Source organism: Staurois parvus, unplaced genomic scaffold, assembly GCF_062004578.1.
Source record: "Staurois parvus isolate SC_StPar_1 unplaced genomic scaffold, SC_StPar_1.0 ptg000187l, whole genome shotgun sequence".
Taxonomy (NCBI): domain Eukaryota; kingdom Metazoa; phylum Chordata; class Amphibia; order Anura; family Ranidae; genus Staurois; species Staurois parvus.
In genome coordinates, this window is record NW_028317983.1 from 7,453,136 (window position 1) to 7,474,242 (window position 21,107).

At 41.6% G+C, this 21,107-nt stretch overlaps 1 protein-coding gene across 3 annotated transcripts in view; it reads left to right on the top strand.

The window, feature by feature from the left end:
- Positions 1-5,398: 5,398 nt before the first annotated feature.
- The window catches only part of LOC149462058 (collagen alpha-1(XIV) chain-like), a 266,392-nt gene continuing 250,683 nt past the window's right edge, over positions 5,399-21,107 (top strand). For 2 of the 3 annotated variants that reach the window (XM_089677540.1, XM_089677541.1), the window contains exon 1: positions 5,399-5,575. The gene's annotated coding sequence lies outside the window, so the exon portion shown is untranslated. The remainder of the gene's footprint in view (positions 5,576-21,107) is intronic. The other variant, XM_089677542.1, reaches the window with a different exon arrangement.

Here is a 21,107-nt window from a genome sequence, read left to right on the forward strand (position 1 = left end):
GCTACATACCATTTCCACCTGAAGTGAATAGAAACTGTTTAGGTACAACTTCACGGTGCTAGAGTAAAGCTGCCATACACCAGCAGAATTTCATTGAAATGTTGGTATAGAAAATCTGCAAAACAGTTAATCAGGACATTTTATCTTTCCATCACAGAGTCAAATACTTTTATTCAAAAGCCCTTCAAATGTCATCCAGACTTGCTGTTTGAATGGAATCCCAGAAGTATTAAACAGGATTCCTTTGTGACTAGAACATGCACATAATATTTGCTTTCTCAAAAGAAAACAACATGTACAGTTACAATTTTGTTCATAAAAAAAAAATGTTTCAGTTCTGCTCCTTTGAAATTTCTTGACACTATGGTTGGAAACAATCATCAAATTGTCTGTCCGTCAGCTGCACAGTAGGCCTTCCCAGATTGAGGTCCTTATGTGGTGGATGTGAAGGGTGATGTGCGCGGACACAACATCACTCCTCAGTGGATGGCGGTCAGAGCTCCAGAAGTCTTAGGTTACGTGAGAGGTGAGTTGCCTGCGCACAGCAGCGTTAACCAGTTCGATTTCAGAGCAATTTTTTAAAAATGTTTTTAATACATAAAAAATCTACATTTTTGACAATAAAAGTCCTAAACCCAAAGAACATAATATATTTTCTGAAAGAAGAGGCCCTGTAGAATAAAAAGGTGATATTTGCCTGATTTTTATGTCACATGATATTTGTGCAACTGTTTATTAAATGTAAATGGTAAAGCATGCTTAGGACATGAAAGTAGACATTCTAAGGCTGGCCATACATTATACAATTATCTTCCAATTTTCTGCCCAATTTCCTTTAGATTTACCTTCAACTGTGTAGTGCAAGGGCCTGCCTAATTGGATACAACTGAAAGTGTTGTTTAGGTTTGTCCTCCTATTATATGGTTTTTGGTAAATCTAAACCAAAAATCTCCAGATAATTGTATAATGTATGGCCAGCCTAAGGCTGACCATACACTATACAATTCTCTTTAGAAAATTGCTTTAGATTTACCAAAAACCATATAATATGAGGTCAAACCTAAGGCTGGCCATACACTATACAATTTTCTTACAATTTTCTGTCCATTTTCTGCCCAATTTCCTATAGATTTACCTTCAACTATGTAGTACAAGGGCCTGCCCAATTGGATACAACTGAAAGTGTTGTTTAGGTTTGACCTCATATTATATGGTTTTTGGTAAAAAAGCAAAATTCTCAAGAAAATTGTATAGTGTGTGGCCAGCCTAAGTTTCCTGTAGCTGAGGAACACAAGATAGGTTTGGGCAGTTATTAGGAGCAGATTGGAGCAGTTTGGAGCAGTCTGGGTTCTTGCAGCTGAAGACCACAAGATAGAATAGGATTCTGGCAAACTGGAGCAGTTTTAATATCCACAGCTGTGGACCATAGATGAACTGCAGCTCCGGAGATTGGGCTCTGTTCACAAATACCAGTAGAAGCAAGGCCATAGACTTGATCCAGGGGAAGAAGTAGTCCAGCAGCCAGTGTGGAATGCTTCAAAGCTCATCAGCCCCCCAAAGCACATGGTCTCCCTTCCTCCAGGAGAAGAACACATCTCTCTGGGCTCCTGGCTAGTAACCTGCCTCCCAACCACCATTGGGGCACACTTCCTAGGGGAGACCTGACAGCATGTATGCTCACATATGGTGTAATTATGAACATGTGCATGCATGACACAGGTCCTTACAAAGTTATAGTTGCCAAAAACCAGCAGTGTGTGTGCATGTGTACATGCGTGGGAATCCCCTGTAGTGTGCGGATGTGTTGCAGGTCTCTGCCAGATCTTGAAGACACATGTGCACATGCAGGATATTCAAAGATGGCAGCACAGACTACATTGCTGGGGTGAATTACCTCTTTGGGTTCACTTATTTGGAGGGCTGAGCTGCGGTTTTACCTCCCACCTAAACAAAGCAATGCTCAGGGCTGTACCCGTGCTGTGGCAAAAGGTAAACAGCATGTTGCAGTCAGCTACATGCTCCCATTCAAGTGAATGGGGCCATGCCACAACCAACCTACAACCACATGCAATGCACACAGTTGTGGCACAGTGGTGTGGCATTCTGAGGGTTAAAACAAGGTGGCAAGGAAGCTACATATGACCTTTAAAATGCCTTCTGAATAGCAGTCCACCAGGGATTGCTTTTTAAAGGAGTGGCTATGTGATTGAGCCCTTTAAAAGAGAAGTATGGCCAAAGCTTTTTTGGCTATACTTCTCTTTTGGGTTACAGGAGTGCACTTACTTTTGTTCTCCTGTGACCCAGAGTCAGCTGATAACAAGCTGACGAGACAGAGCTGCTCCAGGCTCTGGAAGGATCGTGACAATATTGTCAGGATTCAACTGGCTACCTGACTGACAGCTGGTTTCTCCTCTCAGCATGCAGCTGAGAATCGGAGCCAGGTGTGCCAGCAGCCTCCGTAACCTGATGCTCCAGTGAGTGCAGGAAGAGAGTGGAGAGCAGTGACCAGGGGCGGACTGACAACTCATGGGGCCCCCGGGCAGTAGGACATCATGAGGCCCCTGTGTCCTTGCTCAAACTCAAAAAAGCCTATGAAAAAGGTACCAGGGGCATCTCATGGGGCCCCCTACTGACCCCGGGCCCTCGGGCAGTGCACGAGTTTCCAAATGGTCATTCCGCCCCTGGTAGTGACTGACCATCACTACTGTCCCCTTGTTGCAGAACTGTCTCAAAGATGTGACAAAATAACTACACATATAACATAATCAACAATGTGCTCCAATATTGAAGGGTTCTTATTCACCTCCACTTCCCTTCACACCGACATGGCGCTATTTCTTTATGAATTTGTTGCAACTCTAGTGTCATACAAAAATATTTAATACAAACCCCATGCTCTATTCAAAAATACACTATATATATAAAAATCAGAAAGCAGCTATCACTACAAAATGTGCATTGATCACACTATAACAGAAAAAAATATTACAAACAGTGAAGTGCTATCAGTGCAAAGACCTAAAATCAATAAACTATAAACACTATATAGATAAATGTATACATATATATAAATCTGTTAATATATGATAAATCAATGAGTGGATCAAACTTCAATACAAAAAATGTGCAAAGGATGTGCACTGAATCATGTAAACGATTAAACAAATAATAACATAAGCAATCCATATGTCACAGTGATGTTAAATATATTCATTCCAAAGTCAATATAAAGTGCAAAAAAATTCCATGAAAAAAAAATGTGTAAATCAATTGAGTCCCATACACCAGGGGTGGGCAAACTGTGGCTCTCCAGCTGTTGTGGAACTACATTTCCCATGAGGCATTGCAACATTACAAATCTGACAGTTACAGCTATGACTTGCAGAGGCATGATGGAACTTGTAGTCCTGCAACAGCTGGAGAGCCACAGTTTGCCCACCCCTGCCATACACCATTCAATTTCCATGCAATCTCCTATTGCAATTAAGTCAATCTTTGGACAGTGCAAGGAAGCTCCAGTTCCCACACCATGGACAGCAGAGTGCCCTTCACCCCCCCCCCCCCTTAGCTCAGCTCACCTTAATTGTTGAACCCCCACTGTGAAAAGCTGGCCAACTTTATTTACATGTGTACAAACATACCTCCTCTCCAGTGTTCCTCTTTCCTCGCAGACCATCTCCCAGTGGCAAAATATAATATGGGAAGCAAAAAGACACTGATAGTGCAGATCGTCCTTATGAATTTTATTGAAAATGGCAAAAAAAACACATTTCAGCAAATAAAATAAGGCATGTCACATCCATATTCCAATATATGGCACTCCGCTCACCATGACGACTTCACCGTTAAACTTACGCGTTGCGCCATCAAGGCTTTCTCAAAGGCTAAAGCTGGTGACCGGCATCACGCTATATAGAACGATCAGTTCAATTACCATGGCAACCAATAAGTGCCATACAGTGAAAGTGTTGCAAAAAAGAACTTTCTGAATTTGTTGCTTGCATCAGTACTAACAATGAAAATATCGCATGGCTTCCAACTACATCCACACCACCAGAAATGCGTTGCAAATGCCATATTGATTTACCCCCAATATTTTTTTTTTTTTACCCTGAACCAGCTTTGGACTGTGCTTGTGTATTAGACTATGTGGCTGCTGTAGAGGTTGCACATTCAGATCCTGCAAATAATTATTTGGGGGGGATTTACTAAAACTGGAGAACTCAGAATCTGCATGGCATGTACAGCTGCGCCATATTCTGAGTGCTCCAATTGTTAGTAAATCTCCCCCAAGTAATTATAATTATACCATGTGTTGCATGGTAGCCAATCAGCTTCTAACGTCAGCTTGTCCAGTTGCGCTTCAGCAATAAATCCTGAAAGCTGATTGGTTTCTATGCACAGCTGCGCCAGATTCTGAGTGCTCAAGTTTTAGTATATCCCCCCCCCTTATAATTATTATAATACCATGTACTGCATGATAGCCAATCAGCTTCTAACGTCAGCTTGTTCAGTTGCGCTTCAACAATAAATCCTGGAAGCTGATTGGTTTCTATGCACAGCTGCACCAGATTCTAAGTGCTCAAGTTTTAGTATATCCCCCCTTATAATTATTATTATACCGTGTATTGCATGGTAGCCAATCAGCTTCTGACTTCAACTTGTTCAATTAAGCTTCAAAAATAAATCCTGGAAGCTGATTGGTTTCTATGCACAGCTGCGCCAGAATCTGAGTGCTCCAGTTTTAGTAAATCCCCCCAAGAAATTATTATAATACCATCTATTGCATGGTAGCCAATCAGCTTCTAACGTCAGCTTGTTCAGTTGCGCTTCAACAATAAATTCTGGAAGCTGATTGGCTCCCATGCACAGCTGTGCCAGATTCTGAGTGCTCAGGTTTTAGTAAATCTCCCCCAAATAATTATTATTATACCGTGTATTGCATGGGAGCCAATCAGCTTCTAACGTCAGCTTGTTCAATAAATCCTTCAACAATAAATCCTGGAAGCTGATTCGTCTCTATGTACATCTGTACCAGATTTTGCACGCTCCAGTTTTAGTATAGCCCCCCCCCCCCCTTTGTGTTTTTTAGGCACAGGGTATAGTGCTAATGCATGCCAAGCTTCTTCTGAGGCTTCTCACACAGGTATATTGATGATCTGCATTTATGATTTCCAGTTTTTGATGAAATGAGCTTTTACCAGTGAGTATGCTGCTGACACAGGTAGAGGAGCACAGAGCGGTGCAGGAGGGGGCCACACACTACTCCAGCCATCGCTGGGAAGGTAGCTTGGAAAGGAGGGGCGCTCAGGGAGATTTGAATGTCAGTGATTAGCTGTGGGGCTTTTCTCTATCCACCTTCTCTTTCATAATTGGCTGCCTGGCCGCCTTTCTTCTCTCTTTTCCACTTGCTATCAGATCAAGTGCTGAGGAGGAGGAAGGAGCAGCTGGGAGCCTGGCTGGGAAGGACCCACATCAGCCCGGAGGAGGCAAATGAGAACAGCAGGGAAGAACTTTTCTGAAACTTTGCAGAGGACCTAACTCTTCACAAGCCAGCTCACTAATGACTGTACAGGTACGTCTTCCCTTACCTTACAGCCAGGATTCTTGGTCTGCAGATGATGCACACATTCCCTCTGTTCCGTATGGAGGCTTTTATCCTGGGAATTTATGTTTTTAGATTTAAAAAATAACAATGTGAATTTTTTTTTGTTTGTTTGCAATCTATTTTCTGTTTTAATTATGGTACTGAAAAACAAAAAGTATCTTCAGTTTTACAAAGTGACTTCATATATGAGGGTCTTCGGTCCTCTGAGACCACATTGTGGATCAGGAAATGAGCAGGATAAGCAGCCAAGTGTCCCTGTATTATTTCTTGTTTAATATTTATATTTTTCTAGTAGGTAGGTTAATGGTGGCCATACACACTTTGATTTTATTATCCAATTAACGTGATATTCAAACAACATCAACTTGACAATCAATCAAATAGGCATAACTTCCCTTCTGATCCATTTAGACTCAATTTCAACTACAGTCTATCAAACTGAGTTGATTGACCAGGCTGGAAAATTATCGATGCATTGATCAGCAGCACCAAGATGCTTTGGCTATGAATTTCATTGGAATTGAATTGATCAGATTATGAGATTGCATAGTGGAGAGTGATGTGGTTAATAACTATCACTTCGATTTCATTCGATCAAAACGATCAAATCAGAAAACAACTGTATAGGCATAACTTCCCTTCTGAACAATTTGGATTCAGTTTAGATAACATTCAATCAATCTGAATTGGTCATCCATGGCTGAAAATTAACTATTTTTTTGCATCGATCGGCAACATAGGGATGCTTTGAATTTGATTGGATTTCAAACAATCAGATTATGAGATTGCATGGTGGAAAAAGAGGTGAGATCGATAATGTGCAATCAAATCTTCCAACTATCAACTGAAATCCAATTCCATGCATGTGTACATTATAGTTCCATTATTCCTATCAGGAAACTGATTGGGCAAAAAAATTGATCATTTATCAAAGTGTGTATGACCACCATGGGAGTTTTAGGGTCCTTTCACACAAGCAGTGTAATCAGATCTGTCTGTCAGTTTTTCATATGGATCTGTTTGGTTTTGGTGGCAATACGTGCTTTGATAAATGATCGATTTCTTTTCTGATAGGAAAAATCTATCAACTCATTCGATTGGTGCACCAGACAAGGGGAAATGGTTTTCGATTAATAGTTATGAATTGCATCTCTGTTTCCACATGTAATCTCATAATCTGATTGAATCTGTTTGATTGAATCTGATCGAAAATTAGTCTGAATCGACTGGAAAAAAGTTATGGCTATTTAATTATTCAGTCATTTTGAACGAATTACGTATTGATCAGTAAAATAATTCAAAGCATGCATGGCCACCATTTGTCTATGGACGGGCATTTGATTATCTCCGCGTCTGTCTAGGACCCCCCAAAAAATGGAAAAGGTTTGCAAAGTCTTTCATTTCATTATTTTTCATACCCAAACAGGATGGATTGAAGGGAAAAGGATGTAAATGGATGGACATTCCTCTATGTCCGCCTGTCCTAGCACGGGTTAATTTGCCTTCGGTCACAAGCTGAAGGAAACAACTCAATAGACATGGAATGTCACAAAAATGACATCTTTCTGGTGGGCTTTCCCTATTGATTCCCTATTGATCACAATGGAGGACAGCCAACTAGAAGGACCCTTACAAAGTACAAAATGTAAATGTAAACATAGATGACTCAAATTATCCATATGATAGAAGAAATACAGATGTTACAGCGCAATACAGTATTGTTATGTGATACATTGAAAGCTGCCTTATTAACTATAAGATCATCGAGATTAAGGAGATGGGAGCGGTGAAGACAGAATGGGGAAAGAGAAGGGCTTGGGTGTTCTGGGATGAGGGGTATGTGGGGAGAGAATGGGAGTGGCTGAGCCCCTCAGAACTTTTAGGGAAAACAGGGTTCCACCAGATCAAGGTGGGTTAGATATTCATAAGTCTGATCTTAGGTCTATTTGTTGGTGATCCTAATCAACTTGTAGAATGTGGGTGATCCATGGAGTATTTCAAGCTTAATAAACATGTCCAGGAAAGCACTGTGATTTGCAGACTTCTGGGACATGGCCATGATGACCATGTTGGCCTGAACAACTCTACATTGGAGGGTTTTAAAGATTTGTCACAGGAAAAGTAATTCCTTTAAGTATTTCAAGTTTAATAAACATGCTATGTCATTGACAACATTTTGATCTGCAGTCTTCTGAGACAACTTTGGACAAGGCATGCTTTCATAAGCTAGATCAGCAGCAAAGGATACCTGGCATCAGTCTTAGATCTTAGCAGCTTCAGGCTATGTGTCATGGTGCCCTGAATTTCCAGGACTTTTTAAGATTTGTCCCTGGAAAGTTCCTTGGTTGTTATTTTTCACAAAGTACATTCTGTATCAGCAGTCTATGAATGTGTGATTTTATCAAGTATGCTAATTTGGCATCAGAGTGTTTCCAAAAATCTAAAACAGTCAGTCCACCCAAAAGTGATGTTTTTAATTGGTAGTGTCTGGTGGTAATCATCTGCTTGATCCTTCTATTCGTATCAGGGTTCCCATGGCAAGATCTTTTTACCAGGGTTCCCATGACAAGATCACCCAGCCATGGTTTCTAGCTGTGCTATAGCTTATGTGGAATTTTTCATTATTCTTGCCTAAATTTCAAGACTCTCACATCTCCTGTTCATTCTAAATGATATAAAAATATAAAAAAAGTTCAACGTGAAAAGTTAAACCCCCTCGTAATGTTTGTAGCAGGTGTGCAGACTCGGGAACTCATAACCATCAGAGTCCCCAAGACATATGGGAAACTGTTAGGGGTTTTACTATCTGGAAAAAATTTAAATATCACTTTTGGGTCTACTAACTCTTTAATGTTAAAATGTTGAAAACTATATATCTTGGTCAGGTGATCTTCCACCTGATCTAGGGTAAAAGTTCAGAACCAACAACCAATATCTTGAGTTTTACTCCTGATTTGGCATTTTATTTGGTACAATTTCCAATTGCTGTTGTCTGTGAATCGTAGACTTGAATGACAAAAAATTTGTGCAGACTGTACCATTCAGACTGTTTTTTCTTACCAACAACAAATGCTAAATTGTTCCTTTTTCTCAATGCAACCCTCACAATTCTATCACCTTCTGTGCACCATTTTGCAGGCTCCAAATGTTAGTACATGGTTGTTCTGGGATAGCAAGTGTCATTGCATCATTGCTGCTGGACAATGAATGTGCTGGCATGTCCTGCTGGCACTCCATTGTTCTGGAATGCCAAGTATCAGTGCTATGTTATTCACAGTTACCAAGTGTCATTCTTGGTGGATTACAGATGTTAAAGTGTTTATTCAAGGGTCTATTAGGATGAATGCAGAAGGAAGCAGAATTGTGGGGCTTGCCCATAGTACCTGGTCAGGTTACTTCTTAATTTCATTCATACAATCTCTACTTCCCTCTATATTTATCATTATTCTGATACCCCCACAGTTGATGTCTTATAGTTGAACCCCAAGTGTCAGCACGCCAGTGTTGTAAGGCAACTGTGAGTGCAACGCTTATGCTTGTCTTCTATGCAGTTCTCAGTGTCCATTTTATGATACAGTCTGTAGACATTAAGGGGTTTTTTACTAAAGCTGGAGAGTCCAAAATCAGACTCCCTTCTGCATAGAAACCAATCAGCTTCTAACCTCAGCTTGTTCAATGAAGCTTTGGCAATGAAACCTGGAAGCTGATTGGTTTCTATGCAGAAGGGAGTCTGATTTTGGACTCTCCAGCTTTAGTAAATAAACCCCTAAAGGTCAGTACACTCAAAAGTGATATTTTAGTTTTATATGTCTTGCATACTCCCAACAGTGAGATCTCCCTGCCATAGTTCTTGACTCCGTCCCAGTCTACCTGGGGAGATTTGGGACTTCTCACCCACCTTTGCATGTCTTAGCTTTTCCTATTACATTTTCCATAGCAAGGATGGTGGAAGCACCTCCTAATGGGCACAGCAAGTATGTGGGCCCTCTTACCCCTCGTACGTTGTTTGTTGTTGTTGTACTGTGCCATGTATTGTCCCCCCTCTATTGTACAGCGCTGAGCAAACCCTTTGGCGCTATATAAACTCGTAGTAATAATAATAATAATAATGTGGCACTCAACCATTGGCTTAGGGTTGCCACCTCATCCCTTTAAACCTGAACACATGTTAATTACACAGGCTCTGTGGCTGATGAAGGAGGTAATTAAACTCACTCAGTGCCTTATTTGTATTACATTAGCCTCAGAACCTGTGTAATTAATTTATTCGGGTTTAAACGGATGAGGTGGCAACCCTACATTAGCTAAAGCTACATTGGAAATATTTAGCAGCACAGTTGTGCTTTCTTAAATTACTAAAGATAAACCACTAAGAAAAATGATTGATCTCAAATCAGATGGAATAAATTAGCCCCATGGTATGAGCTGCACAAATGCCATGTAGAAGCAGGGGCGGACTGACCATTTGGAAACTCGGGCACTGCCAGAGGGCCCAAGGTCTGTAGGGGGCCCCATAAGATGCCCCTGGTACCTTTTTCATAGGCTTTTTTGAGTTTGGGCAAGGACACAGGGGCCCCATGATCCCCTATTGCCCGGGGGCCCCATGAGTTGTCAGTCCGCCCCTGTGTAGAAGCATATAGTAGTGATCAATGGCGCACAACTGAAGCATTGTGCAGTCATGTAAGATGAACTGCTACTTATGTAGCTTAATTATTAGGAGCCGCTTGTTCCATCTGGTGATCAATCAGTATGTTTAGTGAATGCAGGCTGATTTAGTAACTGAAAATTGTCCACGGAACTTTAGCCATTGATCCCAAGATATATGAGAAACTTTTGTGGCTTAACTCTTGAGCATCAACCGAAAAAGGAAACATCAGTTTTGGGTGGACTGACCTTAAGTTCACAATGGTTCACAATGATGTGGTGCAGAATTCGTAGCCTTTTCTGTGCGAATTCCACACCGCATCAGAATCGCACTCCGTTCATGCAAACCGCTGCGAGTGTGTATGTTAATTTAACAACACCCTGAAAGGGGTCCGTAAAACGCGGTGCGATGTGCATAATCGGATCACATAGGTGTGAATACCCGTGCGATCCGATTCTAGTGCGGACCCAAAAAAGGGTCCTGCACGTTTTTGGTGCCGGTGCGATTAGAGCCATACAAAATGTATGGCTCAAATTGCACCGCACAGAATTCACATGTGATTTGCGACATACTGCACTGCCTATATGTGAACCCAGGCTTAAATTCCATTCAGATAACAAAAAAAAACATAGTTTAACAACCTGCCTGGAGTTTGCATGTTCTCCCTGTGCCTGTGTGGGTTTCCTCTGGGTACTCCAGTTTCCTCCCACACTCCAAAGACATGCTGGTAGGTGAATTGGCTCCTGTCTAAATTGGCCCTAGTATGTGTATGTATGAATGTAAGTTAGGGACCTTAGATTGTACGCCCCTTGAGGGTTAGGGACTGATGTGAATGTACAATATATATGTAAAGTGCTGTGTAAATTGACGGCGCTATATAAGTACCTGAAATTAATAAATATATAATGCAGAAATTAAAAATTCATTAAGGTGTACTTTCACCTTTTCTCTACCCCCTTGAATCCTGCCGTACTTACCTCGATGTGTGATGATCTGTCAGTGTCCACGCACCCGGTGTAGCCCTGTAGGGACTTGGAATCCTTGCTCTTCTCCCTCATCTTTCTGCAGGGCTTCCGAGGTGGATCCAAGCAATTGTGATTGGTCAGCACAGGCACAGAGGTTCGCTCTGATACATCCCAGAAATCCAGCAGAAAGAAGAGGGAGAAGAGCGGGGATTTCAAATCCCTGGACTGCTACAGCGGCTGCTTGGGCACTGACAACTGATCGCCCACAGGGGGTGACGGGGAGGGTGGGGAAGCTACACCATTTAAGGAATTCACCATTTAAGGCTGGATTCACACCTAAGCATTCTCCTCCTATTGCATTTTCTGTTGACATCGATGGAAACACATCAAAACATGTCATCGCATGTTGATGTCTGTTTTCAATGTGCATTTCAATAAATTTTATTGGATGTCAATGCATGTCATGAGGCACTTCAATACATGTTGACACCAGGGGCGGACTGACAATTCATGGGGCCCCCGGGCAATAGGGGATCATGGGGCCCCTGTGTCCTTGCTCAAACTCAAAAAAGCCTATGAAAAAGGTACCAGAGGCATCTCATGGGGCCCCCTACTGACCCCGGGCCCTCTGGCAGTGCCCGAGTTTCCAAATGGTCAGTCCGCCCCTGGTTGACACATATTATTGTGAGTTTAAGGGTTTGTATTAGAGGTGATTGACAGATGGTGGGGAAAAAGTACGCTTAGTCCTTACTGCCTGTTTTGACCCCCCAAATGCCGCATGACCTCGCCGCAACCATGTACATGTTGTTAAAGCATGGCCCAATTCACTTAAGTGGGTCGCATTGGGCAAGCGGTAAGAATGACAGGAAAGCATTGGGGCCATGGCATGTGTACACCCCCAGCTGCCACCTTTGAAGCTTGAAGGGGGAGCAGTTTGGGGGCAATAAAAATGCTTCTTTTTACTCCTTTCGTTCCGGTTCACACTGATGTGAATTCTATGCAGATCAGATCCGGTCCGAAAAGCATAGATTATTATTATACAGTATTTATATAGCGCCAAGAAGTTTGCTCAGCGCTTTACAATATAGTGGGGGACAGAACATGAGACAATACAGTAACAAAACAATACACGAGGGGTTCGAGGGCCCTGCTCCTTGGAGCTAACAATCTAGGAGGGAGGGGATAGTGGTACAGGAGGAAGTGGCTGTGGGGGATGGAGTAGTAGGGGGAGTGGAGGAGATCGGCAGTTAGGTGAGGGCGGGGTAAGCTTCCCTGAAGAGATGGGTTTTCAGGGTGCGCCTAAAGGTGAGGAGGGTAGGTGACAGTCTGATGGATTGGGGTAGTGAGTTCCAGAGGATGGGGGAAGTCCTGGAGAAGTCCTGAAGTCGGGCGTGGGAGGAGGAGACCAGGGAGCTAGAAAGTAGGATTGGCACATAGTCTACAAAAGCATTATTTCCAATGCAGGCCGTTCACATATATGCGGTGTAAATTTGATCTGGTCCAAAAAGGGGTTCTGTGTGAGTTTAGTGTGGGTGTGGTGCAAATCTCCTGCTATGCCTGGTCCCCTCAGAATTCACATTTAATTTGCACCTGTCACAGCAGAAGTCGCACTGGGAAACCGCACTAGATTCACACCGCATCAGTGTGAACTGACACAAAACCCAAGTGTTAACAAGCCAGTAATGGGGGAGATTTGCAAGATTGAAAAATCTGGTGCAGCTCTGCATAGAAACCAATCAGCTTCCAGGATTTCTTGTCAAAGCTTAACTGAACAAACCGAAGCTAGAAGCTGATTGGGTACCATTCACAGCTGCACCAGATTCTGAGTGATCCAGTTTTAGTAAATGTTCTCCTATGTGTCTTAATGAATGCATTGAAGTGCATTTTGATGCATCAGTTGATTTCAATGGAAAATGCATCAAGCCAAAATGCAAAGATGTGATCCAGCCTAAAATACAGGTCATTTGACTTGCTTATCAATTCCTTTCCTGGAAAGAAGAACTCAGACAGGGAAGGGCGGCAGTAGGGACCGGTCATATGCTGACAGTGCCCATACAGCTTGTATCTCGGGTTGCCATCTCATCCCTTTAAAACCGAACACATATAAATGACACAGGTTCTGGGGCTAATTTAATACACATAAGGCACTAAGTGAGTTTAACGACCTCCTTTTTCACAGAACCTGTGTCATTAATATGTGTTCAGTTTCAAAGGGATGAGGTGTCAACCCTACTTGTAGAGATGGGTGTTGAGCTTGTATGGATGGCATTAGTATGAGATGCTTCTGAGATGATTTACATTTTTGTTGAGTGTTAACATGCATTGCATTAAGGCAGTCCAATTAAAATAGTGGGCTGCCAACGCACAAAACAACGCATGTAACTTGCATTGACATGAATTATGATAAAACAACCATCCCAACAAAACATAAATATAAATGGGTCCTCAGAATTCATTGACAGGTGCACTGGACCTGCAGTTGGCCTTCTCTGACCTGCAGTTAAACTGCTTCAAGTAGGTTTTGAATATCCATAGATCTGTACGGTAATACCAAAACACCTTGTCACAATGATTGAAAGTCAGTCAAAACAGGCTCTAATACAGAGTAAACAGGGAGCTGGGCTCACCAGTCTACTGCTGCTCCTTCTCTAGCCAGTTACAGGTTGGGGTTTGGGAGGTGACCAATCTGTATTGGCTAGCTGCAGCAGACACCAAAATGACCCAAGTTATGGACTCAACAGACAACCTCATTGCTAGAGGTCTACAATGGGTAGTACCCTACACTAAACACTCCATAGTAGTATCCTACCCTAAGTACACCATAGCACTACTCTACAATAAGTACACTATAGTATTACCCTACACTAAGTACACCATAGTATTACCCTACACTAAGTACACCATAGTAGTACCCTACACTAAATACACAATAGTAGTACTCCACACTAAGTAGTACCATACTAATACCCTACACCAAGTACATTAGTTTCATAGCACTACTCTACAATAAGTACACCATAGTTGTACTCTACACAAAGTACACCATAGTAGTATCCTACCCTAAGGATACCATAGTAGTATCCTACCCTAAGGATACCATTGTAGTATCCTACCCTAAGCACACTATAGTAGTACTTCACACTAAGTAGCACCATACTAATATCCTACACCAGGTATATTAGTACCATAGCACTACTCTAGACTAAGTACACTCAAGTAGTAACCTACAATAAGTACACCATAGTAGCACTCTACACTAAGTACACCATAGTAGTATTTTACACTAAGTACACCATAGTAGTATTTTACACTAAGTACACCATAGTAGTATTTTACACTAAGTACACCATAGTAGTATCTTACACTGAGTAGCACCATAGTAACATCATACACTAAACACACCATAATAATACCCTATGATAAGTACACCATAGTATTACCTTACACTAAGTACAGCATAGTAGTATCCTGCATTACGTACTCTATAGTAGTACTCCACACTAAGTAGCACCATACTAGTACCCTACATCACATACATTAGTACCATAGCACTACTCTACACTAAGTACACCCAAGTAGTACCCTACAATAAGTACACCATAGTAGTACCCTACAATAAGTACACCATAGTAGTACCCTACGATAAGTACACCATAGGTGTACTCTACACAAAGTACAACAAAGTAGTTTTTTACACAAAGTACATCATATTAGTATCTTACACTGGGTAAGACAATAGCAGTTCCTTACACTAACAACACTGTAGTAACAACATGCACTAAATACACCACAGTAATTCCATACGCTAAGTACACCATAGTAGTACCTTACACTAAGTACACCATAGCAGTCCCCTACACTAAGTAGCACATTAGCAGTACCCTACACTAAGTACACCATAGTAGTACCCTACCCTAATTACACTGTAGTAGTATCCTACCCTAAGTACACTATAGTAGTACCCTACCCTATGTACACCATAGTGGTACCATACCCTACGTACACCATGGTAGTACCCTACCCTAAGTACACCATAGTAGTATCCTAACATATGTACACCATAGTAGTACCCTACCCTAAGTACACTATAGTAGTATCCTACCATAAGTACACTGTAGCAATACTCCACACTAAGTAGCACCATACTTGTACCCTACACCAAATACATTAGTACCATAGCAGTACTCTAGACTAAGTACACCCAAGTAGTACCCTACAATAAGTACACCATAGTAGTACCCTACAATAAGTACACCAAAGTAGTACCCTACAATAAGTACACCATATTAGTACCCTACACTAAGCACACCATAGTAGTAAGCTACACTAAGTACACCATAGTAGTAACCTACACTAAGCACACCATAGTAGTACCCTACACTAAGCACACCGTAGTAGTAAGCTACACTAAGCACACCATAGTAGTATCTTACACTAAATACACCATAGTAGTATCTTACACTAAATACACCATAGTAGTATCTTACACTAAGTACACCATAGTAGTATCTTACACTGAGTAGCAGCATAGTAGTTCTCCACACTAACAACACCATAGTAACTTCATACACTAAATACACCATAATAATGCCCTACGATAAGTACACCATAATAATGCCCTACGATAAATACACCATAGTAGTACCCTACACTAAGTACACCATAGTAGTACCTTACACTAAGTGCACCAAAGGAGTACCCTACACTACATTAAGTAGCACCATGGTAGTACCCTTTACTTTGTACCTTAAATAGTCGTTTGTGTGGACCAGGAAATAGTACTTGTTTCTACTTGGGAGTGTTATAACTGCACCAGAAAAAGTCAGGATATCAAACTGACTGTGCTGTCTGGCAGGGTTACGTCAATCCCAGCACTGGACAGACAGAAAATCCCTTGGCAGCTCCCTCAATATATTTCATCTGTGTATCTAGCTGTTTGCCTGAAGTTCAGCTCTAAGCTCTTCCAAGATGCTAATTACAGTCTAGCTATGCTGTGTGATGCTTCTAAATGAGCGTATTGTATTCTTCATGACATTCAGAGGCGAATCTGCCTCTCTTGCAGATTGTATTGGCAGTAGTGTATATTTAGGATCTCCGTTTTGTATTAGAGCCATCGTTCCTCTGAAGGACATATGGTGGAGAACATTAATCGCAGTAGCATTCAGAAGCTCATGAATATGGATATGATTATTAGATGAGCCCAAGAGTGCATACACCAGCAATGGAACTTGATGGGAGCAAATCATGTGATGAGTAAATCCATGAAAAAATATTTTTTTGCCTAGTCTCAGATGCAAACTAAAATGAGAAAGCGGAACCCCTTTTAGCACAAAGCATGTATACTAAGGTCCCATCCCTGCCATGCCCCTAAATAAATGAATATTAGAGAATGAACACAGAAAGAAACAATCATCAATCCCGTAAGTGTTTTTTCCATCACTAAATTTCCTTTATATTGTTTTATAACCTTGCAGTACCTAGAGTAGCTGCCCTCTGTACCATCCATACTCATGACCTAGCTCTCAGTGGCTGACTAGGCAATGGTCATTTGTGAAGCTGAACTCCAGGCAGATGTAAAGGTACAGAAGAGCCCTGAGGCCATCTTAAAATCTATCGAACACAATTCTGGCTCCTCCATAAAGGCACCAATTAGCTATAATCACTATTTTCAATTGGTCTGCTAATGAGCAACCAGAAGTAAAAACTCTACCAGCTCAAAATTTTTTTATGTGGATAATCCACATGCTAAAACATGAGATTTATACATGAAATACATTATCATATGGTAACATGGCAATCATAAAAGTGTTCTTAAAGGGTCAGTGCATGCAAAATTAATATTCCCATTTTGGTGGATGCTAGAGAGATATTAGAAGTCAGCAGTGGTCTCTACCCACCAAACGCCACCTATAACCTGAATGCTAATATTTGGGTGGACTAACCCTTTAGGCCCCCGTCACATGGAAGGTCCAATCAGGTCTGCCTGTCAGTTGTTCAGGCAGACCTGATCGGATGGCCCATTCTTTTCAATGGAAAGGCAGGTGTATATGGACTAGCGTCCATTTACACCTGCCTACACTTGGGTCCAATCCAGTCCACTAAAAAAACAAAACAAAGGGGTTTCGTCCACTTCTGTTTAGACAGATAGGATCGGAGGGTAGGTGGGTGTAAACGGACTCCTCTGCTGCCCATAGAGCAGAGTGTGCTCTGCCCTGGTCCGCTCAGTTTCTGATGACCTATCATCTGCCCACTCTGCTCTGATCAGTAGGGGATCTATGAGCAGATCGCCTGCTGATCGGGATGGAGTCTACCCCATCTGAAAGGGGCCTTAAGGTGAACCTGTGCTTTTCACATATAAAATGACAACTTAAAAACTCCCCCAGCAGAATATATTCATCTACCCTTCACTGTTTTATCACTCCCTTCTATTGCTGAAAGCAAACCACCCACATTACCTTCCACTTCGGTTGATGCATGGATGCTGGATAGACCAGTGAGGGGCAAAATCAGAGCATGTGCTTTTGGGGAAGGGAAAAGGTATGTGGACCTGTTGCTTTGTCCTGCTGAGCTTATCATAGGTTCCCTTTAAGCATTTAGCCCTAGTGCATGAGACTCCGGCAGACAGCTTGGTTCTGGACATTTGTCCTGGAGATATACAGCACTGTAGCTGCTGACTTTTAATAAAGGACACTCATCTGTCCAAGGATCCAGTGCTGTCCTCACCCAGGCCGGCTCCTTGCCGGTCTTTTTGGTCCCCAGCACTGACATGTTTATTGAGGGAAGCCGGGTGTGAGTCCTTGTGGCTTTACAGCCAGGTTCCTACTGCGGATGCATATGCCATGATGTGCTTTGTGAATGGTCCCTCAGCCTTCTGGGACCTGCAATCTGTCCCAGAAAGTTGCAGAAAGGTGGGGTGCAGGGAACCTTCACAGGAATCACCAAGGGGATCCAACCAGAAGTAGGAGTGGATACCTGTCAAAATCAGTTCTGCTTTAAAGTGTCTAAGATATTAAAAAAAAAACGTAATCTCTGAAACAGATACACATTTTTCAATGTTTCATTTCTTTTTAAATAATTTTTACTTTAAAAATAAGTAAGTTAATAATAAACACAATAAAGTGACACTTGAATGATGTTGTACAGTATCTTGCTGGCAGGTAACATTGTCCTGTACATCAAGCATGTCAGCATAATATTGCTGTACCCCAAATTCATTGTTATAGTGCAACAGACCGAACAAAATGAAAAAGGTGGGGGGAAGGTTGTGGGTAGAGAAGAGATGAGAGGGGGAGGGGGGGTTATTGTGAGGCTTTAGCCTACAGGCCTGCTTCCAAATGTTTTATTCCTTTTAAAGACCCTGCAAGTACAGAAAACTACCTGTTGATCTGCCAGGAAAACATTCAACTCTTAAGTCCTGTCCTGGGTTGCCATCTTTCAGTACTAAGTGGTGCCAGCCCTGCCCAGGGTCTTTTGCTAAACTTCTCAAATGTACCTACTTTCTCATCTCCACAACACAGAGATAAAATGTTCTTTAGTCAAAGATAAAACTAGGAGGGCTACTTACTAATTGACTAACCTTGAGATAATAATGCATAGCTCACATGACAGCTCTGAATATATGGCATGGTCTGTAGATATTTTTTGCATTCATCGAAGAGATATTACAAAACCTTTTCAATTGCATAGTTAACTGACTAAAAGGAGGCAGATCGGTGAATTTCATTGACAGGGTTGACAGGGTTGACATACACTTTAAGGCATCTCTTGCCATTTAATCATCTCATTGTATAACCCAGCAGAACATAGTCTACATCAGTAATGAGCTATATTTGTATCTTTCTTTATGTTTATTGGCAGATTAGTGCAGTTTTATGGCCCCAGAACTCTTAGATCTTGGTATGGAATCCTTGTTTGCACAGGTTGGGCTCCAGCAAATGGCTTTATCTCCCAGAACACTGGTTTGTTTGGGGCTCTCACCTGGACGCATAGGACTTTATCTGCTCCCCATCTAGGAGGAGGAGGAATAGTAAAGGCAATCATGTAGGCTCTCTTTTCTGTTGGCTTGGTTGGGATGTGTTTATTGCTCCACCTGAGGAAAGCCATGAGTCTTTTCTCAAGAATTCCTTTCCAAAAAAGGTGTTTTGGCCCCGAGCTACATCTAGAAGATTCCACCTCCATAAATGATCTGTGTCTGACAGCAAGGTACAGTCACCAGAAAGAATGGGAGGCTCCACCCTAAAAGACACACATATAGGGATTGTTTACCTGTCAGAAGATCTGGAATGTGATCCACACACTCAACGGTGTCTGTTCTAGAGATGTGCATGACGAAAACGTTATTTTTGTTTCAATTCGGATTCATTCATTAAGTTATTCATTTAATCTGTTATTTTGAATCAATTAAAAATTCGGATTTCGGAAGACGGCTATATTCTTTCTATTTTATTCAGTTCTATTCTAGTTTTTTCTATTCTCTTCCGTTTTATTCTATTCTTTTATTTTCTGTTCTGTTCTATTTTATTCTAGTATATTATTTTCGATTCTATTCTATAAAGCAACCTAAGTATCATCATCTTATTTTACTTTAATACCTTACTGTACTTATTGCAATATGTTTCCATTTTTAATTTAATTTCAAATTAATTTTCAAATTTGAATTTGGATAATTCATTTTGTTATAATTTATTTTTGATTCATTGAAATTTGTTACTATTGTGATTCAGAAATTCAGATACATTCAAGTCTTCAAATAAAGAGAATTGCTAGTCTAGTCTGTTCTGTGATCCATACACTACTAAATATCTCCTAACTTTATGAGATGAGAAAAGGGAACGCCTTCTACCACCCTGGTGCCCAGCCTGTGACTGGAGGGCTTCTAATGGCCCTTGGGGCCACTGCAGACGCTAATCTATAATTCCCTATTTCCCTGTTATAGTAGTGATTTCTAGCAGTCTCATGTGATACGTTTCCAGTCTATGACTGTCTTCTGAAGCATGTCCCTAGTCTCCAACAACTCGTATATTATGTTAGCAGTCTCCTGTGGGATTTCTGCAGTCTCTGACCATCACTTGTACCATGCCTGCAGTCTCTGATCATCTACTGTATTATGTCCACAGTCTTTGACCATCTTCCTGTATATTTGGTGATGTCAAGGGCCACATGTTTGGCCCCGATACCAAGAAACCACCACTGTTATAGCACAAAGTATGTAGGCAAAGGACATACCCCCAGTTATGTCAACCTCAACTAGTTAAAGCATATCTAAACTCGAGAACAAAAATGTAGCATATTGTAGCTTACCACTCCTTAGATGTGGCAGCTGTACATTTTCTGCAAGTACAAAAAAGTACTTGTTGATCCTGCCAGAAATCTAGCATCCTTGTAACTTCAGTATTGCACTGAACTGAAATATCAAACTATTTTATCAGTTTTCCAAGCAATCTTTTGTGAACTACAAAAGAGCATATAACCAGGTGCTTGGCTAGAGACAGAGAGCGATTTAGGATGCTGTGCTACAGTGCTCTCTGTGCTCCCAATGGACTTCAGCTGAATGGGATAACACTGACTCCATCAACTAAGGGGGAGCTGACAAGTAGAAGCAGCTTAAGATACTTGATGGTTGGCAACACTGAATCATGGGAGATGAAATTCGGGAAATAAACTTTACTATGACAGTTAATGGGCCATTGGACAACAATTTCCAATGTCAGCCGGGTATAGGGGAGAGAGAGTTGTATTTTCTCAGGCTGAATACCAAGGAACTTTCTCTTTGCTGAGAGAAGACATCACTGATCCTGTGTGCTCACCTGCCACAACCCTGCAGTCGTATGCTGAGGACCGGAGTCCAGGCAGATCCAGCAGTGAGCTGACATCTGAACAGCAGGACCCT